Consider the following 10535-nt stretch of genomic DNA (forward strand, 5'->3'; position numbering starts at 1 on the left):
AACTGACTGTAAGAGTCTTGGAGGATCTTTCTGAGGTCTTTCTGCTTGTAGTTTAGAGTAAGTGATAGATGTGTTTTACCAAAACTTTTAATGTTCCTTTATGGTCATCTGGTTTTTACATGTGCATTTTTTTCTGTAATTGTGGATTTCATTTTGAAAAAATCCTTACAAACCTTTTCTCTAACGACAAGTGCCCCCAAGTCATAGGAGTAAAACCGGTTCTATTCTTTACACTATCACAAAAGGTACAACAGCTGTCACTGGGGCAGTATCCTTTCAAAAGGGTCCATTCAGCTACTAATATGCCCCCTTTAGGAGTAAATTAGATATAAAAGTATATGTTTGGAAAGGGTACTGACTGACCCAGTGATAGCTTTTGTCATTTTTTTACTGAGAGTGAACATTTTGTTTTTCCAGCAGGATTGTCAGGAACACGATGAGGACTCTGAATAATTTGTCTGATCTGAGAGAGTCCAAGTTCGGTCGGCCTCCTCCCAGACACGGTCTGAACTTGCTGTGGTGGTTTGCTCATGAATGTGTTCAGATTGACAATGGTTGTATAATTGCACTCTGCAACCCTGCACATAGAGATTTTGGCTTTTGTCTGTTCCATAATAGGGAAGGACTTCTTCCTTACTCTAATCTCACATTCTATGAGGTGGGCAACCTGAAAAAAACTGACTCACTGCCAGGTTATGTCACTGAGAAATACAAAGGATGGTCTGATAAAAGCAACACTGATCGCATTATTGTTTCCTTTGACTCAGAGTGGAACAGGTTTCACAGCATTTATGTGACACAACACTCAGATCTGCTGAAGTTTGACCAGAATCACATTTACCGCATTAGCATTGATCTTCTGAAGGAAATTAAAAGTTTGAACCGTGCAGAATTCCTCAGACAAACTATGTATGATCCGAATCCTTCTCCTTATTTCCATCAACAATCCAAAAGACACTCACAGTTTCCAGCTTCACATCAGTCACTGCAGGGTCAAAGGTCACACCAAACTACCTGGGATGACTGCACTTTGCTTTTTGCTTTTTTGCTTATTGTGCTGGTCATTTGCTTGTTTGTAATATTTAAGAAAAACACAGTTTGATTTACAGCTATTTGTTTGTCTAAATTTCTAAAGCCTTACCTTGAATACTCATAAATGCTTGTCTTTACTTATTTACAATACGATGTTGAGCGTTCCATCTCTCTTTTGAATGATCGTTGCAAAGATGAAAACAAATAGTCAAAAGGGACCAGATGTATATAAATCTGATAACTTTGCATCCTCACACTGTCTTAGTTATTGTGATTAAGCTTCTTTAGTTCTGTGTTCAAACTTGTTGTGTTGGTTATTATTTGACATATTTCATATATCCTGTGTAGTATCAAATCTCCAAAAAATATAGATTGTATGTATTTGTGTTATGAAATAAAAATCTTAACTCTGTTGATTATTTTAATATGAATAAAATGTAATATGAAAACTGAATATAAGCGCGTCATTATAGTTCAATATAAAGTAGATTTGATGTAAATCCCCTCATGAACCATCTCAGCTGTATCAGTTTCTTTTTCACACTAATGGGCTTCTGTTTATCACTATAGCAACAGACACACACGTTCAACCTGTAGGACAAGTGTGTGTTAATATCGAGTTATTATTAGTTCAGTGACATCAGCAAATATGCATTGTTATTAATGATGCATTCAGGGCCAAATATCTAGTTTTGTGTGTGTCTAGTGCAGTGCGTGTTTGCTCATATGATCTTCTTAGACACGCCCACTGCTGTCTCTCTGCTTCAGTTTCGGTTTCCTACATAGTCAGCTGACCTCTCACTCCCTCCCTGGAAGAACTAATGTGTTTATTATTTATTCACCTCAGACTCACATGTTTGCACAAATGTACAAATACATGCAGTCACTTTTATTCTTCTGTTCTTTTAGAAAGTAAAAACAAATATACGATCTTTTACTTTCAGAACTGTAAGAAAAAAAAGAAAAGAAAAAAACTGGAACCTTTTTAATTTCTGTAACAATTAGCCTACTTAATAAAATACTGGCCTATTATTTGTTTTTCAACTTTAGGTTAACTATATAAGTCTAGTTCCACATAAATCTTTCTTGATAATAATGCATTAAGGTCCAAGTTAGTGTGTTTTTCACCGCCCACTAACACACATGAATAAAGTGAGCGCGTGCGCCGCACAGACGCAGATCTTCTCACAGCGCGTGAACAAGGTACAGTATTATATGTTCTTTTTGTCTGATTTGTATTGCTTTTTCTTAATAATACCCATTTTAATTGCATTATATTATAGATATTATCATTTTAAACTTAACGCCGGATGTTGCCTTTTAATTATTTTATTAAACAACGTCAAAAAACTGTGGCGTCGAAAACTGTTTAGCGTCGATATCTCCGACTTGCAGTCTGTGGTCCAGATGGGCTGTGCTGTGGGTGTGTGTTTAAAGAGAAATGAAACCTACTGTGTCCACTTGTTGCTCCAATAAAACGGTCTAGATTCAAAAATAAAATAGACTAAATAATTAAATTTTGCTTTACTGGTTCTCGTTTGTGTCTCCTTTTACTTTGTTCTTTATTTATAAATCAGTACAGAGCAATTCACTCGATGAAGAGTTGAGCTCACTGTCAGGCTCTTGGAGGATCTGTGTTTAGTGCAGTTTAACTTACATTTTCATCACATGATCAATATCTGAAAATATAAAAAAATCTGAATAAACTCACAGAACACATTTTAAATATGTGCCAAGCTGAAAGCAAAATATTGCATATATTGCATCTAATTTCAGTGTTCTTCAAGGAACTAAAGTTTGTGGTCAACATGCTGGAGAATTATTAAAAAAATGAATGACAGCTGATTTATTTTGGTACTCTATTATGGTCCCTCTGAATTTAAAAATATATATTATTAGGCTACATATTATACATATAATGCATAATATTATTAATAAAATAAACATTTATTTAAAAAAAAAAAACACAAACATTACTCACGTTGTTTACATTGAAGCACACACACATATATTCATCACTCAGAGATTGTACTGCGCACATACAGAAATATTCAGGAGCACAGAAACTTATCAACGCTGACAACAACTTTTAGTATAAAATACCTTCACTACCGAATCACTACACAGGCCTAATAATAAGGGGTGGTGATGGCGCAATGGATAAGACACATGCCTTTGGTGTGAGAGACCCGGGTTCGAATCCACTATGAGACACCAATGTGTCCCTGAGCAAGACACTTAACCCCTAGTTGCTCCAGAGGCGTGCGACCTCTGACATATATAGCAATTGTAAGTCGCTTCGGATATAAGCGTCAGCTAAATGAATAAATGTAAATGTAATATATTCCTCAGCAGCGATGAGGTTACATTACTATTTTGAAGAAATTAAACTCACAGCTTCTGTGTTAACAGAGAGAGATGCTGAAAAGACCCAGCCAGGTCTGCATATCTCATCTCTCTGTCTCTCTCTCACGGTCTCTCTCTTTCTCTCTATAATTAATTCAATTTAATGCTATAATTGACCATATGCACGGTTACTTCCTGGTTTCCAAAAGCCAGCTTGGGCATTTCCGGTGAACTGTTAGCCGTCATTCTGTATTCGCTGTATTTCGACACAAAACCATCAATGTTTTGACTTTTTAATTTTGTATTTATATTTTAATGGAGTTATCACACTTACCTAATTTGCCAATGAACCAGTTTTAATGATTGCAATAAAGACGAAGCTAATGGGAACGTTGGAATAAGAAACTCTGTGTCTGTAATTGGACATGCAAAAAATTGTTTGCCAAAAACATTATTTGTTCATCTATTCTGAGATCGTCTCCATTTGTAAATAGGTTTCAAGATGTAAATACAACATTTGAGAAACACTTTCATTTAAAATAAAAAGGCATAAAAAAAATTAAACATTATAAAATCACTATGTTTAGAAAGAAATTGTGTCAAGGTGAAGTATTAAGTACTCACAAAGTGTCATGAAAAACACAATTCTATTGTGAATGTATTACACAGAAAGCGAGCACTGTGCTCTCCCTCCCTTTATAAGAAGCTCTCAGTCAGTTTAGCGCAAGCTCATTGATTTCTCGCTTGTAAAAAAATCCCATTTTGTTCAATGAATCTAACTAAAGTGCACAATAAATCTTTAATTTACAGTGTGCTGATGCTTTTTTTACATGTTACATGTTATATGTTACATGTTATATGTTAACATACAAGTTATATGTTACGTGTGTATATGGTCAATTCATTCATTCAAATAAATGTAATCTTCCGCACTACTTTATCTCTATGTGTGTCTGATTCAAAGTGGGCTGCTAGATCTAACGAGCCTAACCCTTCTGGTCAAATATTGCGCTGCAAACAACAATTACAGATTTAAGTTGTCAGTGCTGGCAAATGACCATGGTATAAGCGGGATAATCTCCGGCTAGCTGTGCATTAAACGATTTGAATGCACTTTGTGGAGGCAACCCTCCACTTCACATTCTTTGCCTCCACGTTGTTCATTAAAATTGTTAATGCACAGCTAGCCTTGGATTATCCCTTACATATTACGCCACCATACTTGTGATATAGCCAACACAAGTAATAGGCTATTGCCTATATAGTAATATATTCCAGATAAAGTCCAGGCAAATGTAATTTTCACTGTAGTCCAGTCCGATTTATTACTTTTTTTCTTTCTTTCTGTTTCTAGACACAGAATGGTGCGACTGAGAACACTGAATGAACTGTCCCATCTGAGAGACACCAGGTTTGGTCAGGGGTATCCCAGACATGGCCTCGCTCTGCTGTGGTGGTTTGCTGATGAATGTGTTGAAATTGATGACGACGGCAATATGATTGCACATCAATGCGACCCAGAACATAAAGACTTTGGTTTCCATCCGTTCCATAACAGGGAAGGCATTCTTCCTGATTCTGACCTACCGTACTATGAAGTGGGTAACCTGCACTATCCAGGCAACATGTCTCCTCTAGTCACTAAGAACTACGACCCCGATGATGGTGAAAGCAACGCAGATCGTATTGTTGTTTCAGTCGATTCAGACTGGAATGACAAATGGTTTGACAGGATTTACGTGACTCATCACTTAGGGAGGGGGCGCTTCGATGAGAACAGCACCTACCGCATCAGCCAAGGCCTCATTGAGATCATTGAAAACATGGAATGGTCAGATTTCATTGGAGAAGTTAAGATCCGGCAGCGCCGTAATCGGCGTGGTCGTCGTTGAGCTTGTGTTGTGTGTGAAAGTTTATCTATGTAGTCTGGACCCTACAGACACACATGGTTGAAATCAAACATTCCTGTTCATCCAAAATAAATGCATTTAATGGCACGTCTTCCTGGAATTTTCATAACAAATGCATTGATTTGAATTGAGTAAATTGATTTGGGTCTTATAAATGGCTCATGTGTGTCATTACTTTGTGGTGGATGAGAAGCTTTATGATTCTTCATGTATCGCTGTAATTAATAAGATGCATTGTGTTCTGTCTGTTTACTTTTTATTGTTTAATTAACTGTTTAATTTCACTGCATTAAAGGGATTGTTCCCCCAAAAAGGAAAATTCTGTCATCATTTACTGGCTTTCAAAAACAAGAGAACCCAGAAAATGTTCACTCCAGTAAAAAGAGTGATTTCAATTTACAGTTATTAATAACATTTACTATTATCACATAATAAGATTAAATTGAATGACACTGATATCAGATGGGTCACATGCACATGTTCGTGTCGATCATCTCATGCTTCTAGAGTATTGCAGGGATTGAGTATTTTTGTAGGCCCAAACCCAGAAACGAAGTAGCATTAAAGCACCTCCGTTTCCATCATCCAGGGTTTTTGGTTGAATGCCTAAAATAAGGTCTGTGGTGAACACAAGCTCAAAAAATTCAAATAGCCAGCGTAAAATCCCACCCTCCCTTCAGAGCGTCTCCAAAGCTACGCCTCCTTCAAAACACATGAACACACACACAGCAGGGAGCAAACAAAAGCATCACGAGAGATTGTGTTTTAATAACTTGTGTCTCAAAGCAAATAACATTTCAATAATAATGAACGTAAACAACTTTAAGAGCACTGACCTGTACCACCTGACTGCTGCAGACTCATTTCAGCGTTAATAGTGTTGACATACAGTGGAAACACAAATTCAAGTCACGAACCGCTCCGAGTATAATGTCACGGGGTTCCATCTCTTCCAAATTACAGCAGTTATTGTGTGATCGCAGCATCAGCTGGTTGTTTTGGTACAGGAGGAACTGTAAAAGACGGCTGCTGTTTCGTTTGCGCTGCTCAGTGACTGACGTCTGTCTAATTCTGCATAGCATTTCCCGCTCTGATGACGTGTGATATGAGTGAGCAAGTGCGTGGAGATATGGAAATACATGCTGACAGGCAGATAGGACATCGTATCACTGCATTCGGACCGAATGCAATGATTGGACGAACATTTCATGGTCCTGCGCCTTCCACAGACACTATATACATTTAGACCACTTAACTTAGTGATTTCTACCAGGATGTGAAGAGACATTCAACCAGCATAACAAAAAACTCTGAATAAGAGTGAGAATGTAACAAGGCCCATCATACAGTTTAATCTAAAGTAGATTTAATGTAAATCCCCTCATCCACCTGCACTAATGTGTTTCTAAAAAATATTCTCTTTCCACACTGATGCAATTCTGTTCATCACTACAGTTAGACACACACACACACACACACACACACACACACACACACACACCACCTGTAGCACGACTAGTGAGTTTTAAGAAATACACAGGATGGTCAGATGAAAGCAACACTGATCGCATTATTGTTTCCTTTGACTCAAGGTGGAACAGGTTTCACAGCATTTATGTGATCCCTAACATTGTATTTTTTTCACGAGCACATTTTAATATGTCCGCACGTCTGGCGAGTGTTTTATAATGGATGCTTGCAGAAGAAGCGTGTTTTGCTGGAGTTGCCGAGGGTCTGTGTTGTTTATGTGCATATATGGGCATCTGACACTCAAACACAGACTGAACACTCACTCTGACAGAGGAACACATTCAGAATGCTTTTCATTTGTATTTTTCTGTTTAGTAATTCTGAACAAATTCGTATAGTATCTATATGCAGTCTTTTGGTATCTCCATGTGGTCCTGTTTAGTATCGCACCTTATGCACTGAATACTTACGTTTCATTTTCCCAGTTATTCCCCTGTTCTTCTGCAGTTAGAGAAAGTAAATAGTTCTTCATTACAAAGACTAAGCTGAATCAAAAAAACAATAGCAACAACTAACCTTTTAATTTATGTTACAATTATGTATTTGCATTTCCGCATTTATAGGCCTATCTATGGCGATTGTAAACACTTTTTAACATTTAATATTAGTTCGACTGCATGACACTATGCCTCTATTAATATACAAATATCTAAGTGTTTTTCTCATGTCTCATCAATAGACACACCCAGATCACTGTCAGTCTGCTTTTGTTTAACTTTCCCAGCTATTCTGCAGTACAGAAAGTAAACACTCCTTCAATAACAACAAAAACCATCTGTTAATAACACAGTGAGAAACGAAAAAACATTTTCCCCAACTAAAGACTGAATCAAAGAAATGGTACCCGTTTTAATTTCTCTAACAAAATATAGCCTATATTCATTTAATTTTAGATGGTAATTTAAAAGACTACCCTGTTATTTCTTATTCAAATCTTGGTTGACATTCCAGTGTAGTTTAGTTCCTCCCTTTATAATTATCCAAATCCAGTGTAAGTTTCTGTACGTGTGTTTTTCACCGCCCACTACTACACACATGAAGAATAAAAGGAGCACGTGAGCTACACAGATGCAGATCTTCTCACAGCGCATGAACAAGGTACAGTATTCTGTTCTGATTTACTGATTTGTATTGCTTTTTCTTAATAAGACCATCTTTATTACATAATAGGATTGTTTTAAACTTTACGCTTTATGAAATTACACCAAACAGTGCTTTTATTTTTGCGTCGATATCCTCTCGGCGACTTGCATTCTGTAGTCCATATATGGGCTGTATAACCAACTGTACTGAGAAATGAAACCGACTGTGTCCACTTGTTGGTCCAATAAAACAGACTAGATTGAAAATGGCTGTAAAGTAAAATAATATAAAATAGGCAATTACATTTGGTTTTTGTCTCCTTTTACTTTGTTCTATTTATTTATAATATCAAAATTAAAATATGTATTATTATATTAGTAATAGGCTTACATAATATAATATATAAACAAACATTTATATAAAAAATATAAATACATTTAATAAATTAAATATAGACTACATATTACGCCGTCATACTTATATATTTACAAGTAATAGGCTATATAGTGATATATGTTCGAGATAAAGTCCAGACAAATGTCATTTTCACTGTATTCATTACTATTTATTGCTTTTTTTTTTCAGACACAGAATGGTACGACTGAGAACACTGAATGAACTGTCCCATCTGAGAGACACCGAGTATGGCCAGCCGTATCCCAGACATGGCCTCGCTCTGCTGTGGTGGTTTGCTGATGAATGTGTTGAAATAGATGGCAACAACAGGATGATTGCACAGAGATGCGACCCGGAACATAAAGACTTTGGTTTCCATCCGTTCCATAACAGGGAAGGCATTCTTCCTGATTCTGACCTACCGTACTATGAAGTGGGTAACCTGCACCATCCAGGCAACATGTCTCATCTAGTCACTAAGAACTACGACCCCGATGTGCGTGAAAGCAATGCAGATCGTATTGTTGTTTCAGTCGAGTCAGACTGGGATGGCAAACGGTTTGACAGTATTTACGTGACTCATCACTTAGGGAGGGGGCGCTTCGATAAGAACAGCACCTACCGCATCAGCCAAGGCCTCATTAGGAGAATTAAAAGCATGGAATGGTCAGATTTCATTGGAGAAGTTAAGATTTAATAGCGTCGTAATTGGCGTTGAGCTTGTGCTTGTGTGTGTGTGTGTGTGTGTGCTTTTGTGTGTGTGTGTGTGCTTTTTTGTGTGTGTGTGTGCTTTTTTGTGTGTGTGTGTGCTTTTTTGTGTGTGTGTGTGCTTTTTTGTGTGTGTGTGTGTGTGTGTGTGTGTGTGTGTGTGTGTGTGTGTGTGTGTGTGTGTGTGTGTGTGTGTGTGTGTGTGTGTGTGTGTGTGTGTGTGTGTGTGTGTGTGTGTGTGTGTGTTTATCTGCAGTCTGGATCCTACAGACACTCATAATTGAAATCAAACATTCCTGTTCATCCTAAAATACAATGCTTTTCACAGCAAATGTCTTCCTGGAATTTTCATAACCAATAACAAATTCATTGATTTGAATTGAGTAGCTTGATTTGGGTCTTATAAATGGCTCTTTTGTGTCATTACTTTGTGGTGGATGTGAAGCTTTATGATTCTTCGTGTATCGCTGTAATTAATAATATGCAGTGTGTTCTGTCTGTTTACTGAAATGTTCATTGTTGAACTAATTGTGTCTAATTTCACTGCATTAAAGGAATTGTTCACCCAAACATGAAAATTCTGTCATCATTTACTGGCTTTAAAAAACAAGAGAACCCAGAAAATGTTCCCTCCAGTAATTGGAGATTTTAATTTACAGTTATTAATAACATAACATTTTATATTATTGCATAAGATTTAATTGTATGACATTGGCTTTACAAGTATTTATATCAGCTGGGTCACATGCACATGAAGAGACGTTCAACCAGCATAACAAAAAATTGTTTCTGAAAAAAATACAAATAAAATATCGCCTACCCTCCAATTAAAAGCCAATGGAAAAATCCTGTTGGGTTTTTGTTGAGAGAACCAGGGTGATGTGAACCTATAGATGAGTTGGCCTACAAAAATACATCATCACTGCAGCACTTTAATCCGTTTAGATATTTCAAGCATACAGAACTCTGATATGAGTGAGAAATGTAACACAGGCCCATCATACAGTTTAATATAAAGTAAATTTAGGCTAGTGTAAATCCCCTAATGAACTGTCCCACCGGCACTAATGTGTTTCTGCATAAGATTCTCTTTCCACACTGATGCACTTCTGTTTGTCACTACAGTTACAGACACACAGACACACAGACACACACACACACACACACACACACACGACTTTTCAGTCGAACCGCACCAGAGTTGGTTTGAAAGAGGACGGAGACTCATCTTTTCAGCGTCTCGCTCCGCTTGTTTGTTGCTATAGGGTTCAGATGGCAGCTTTCACACTTATTCAAATGAAACGCAATAATAGAGCAATCGCATCAGGGTTCACTTTAATCCAACCAAACATGCCTTAAAGAATAAACTCAATGTGTACATGTAGTAGTAGCACAAAAAACTATAATACGTGTTCTTCTATGAGCACAATGTGTTTAACACAGACTGTAAAAACAGAGGTGGACAGTAACAGAGTGGCCTACATTTACTTAAGTACACTTTTTGAGCATCTTTAACTTCACTACATTTGA

At 37.0% G+C, this 10535-nt stretch overlaps 2 long non-coding RNA genes across 2 annotated transcripts; both read left to right on the forward strand.

The window, feature by feature from the left end:
• Nucleotides 1-1869: 1869 nt before the first annotated feature.
• On the forward strand, nt 1870-5607 carry LOC309495954. Its single transcript, XR_014204900.1, has 2 exons — nt 1870-2235; nt 4733-5607. It is a non-coding gene; the product is annotated as an uncharacterized lncRNA (long non-coding RNA).
• A 2241-nt stretch (nt 5608-7848) lies between these two features.
• On the forward strand, nt 7849-9575 carry LOC309495351. Its single transcript, XR_014204626.1, has 2 exons — nt 7849-7916; nt 8487-9575. It is a non-coding gene; the product is annotated as an uncharacterized lncRNA (long non-coding RNA).
• Nucleotides 9576-10535: the final 960 nt, after the last annotated feature.

This window comes from Leuciscus leuciscus, assembly GCF_965113295.1.
Source record: "Leuciscus leuciscus genome assembly, chromosome: 3".
Taxonomy (NCBI): domain Eukaryota; kingdom Metazoa; phylum Chordata; class Actinopteri; order Cypriniformes; family Leuciscidae; genus Leuciscus; species Leuciscus leuciscus.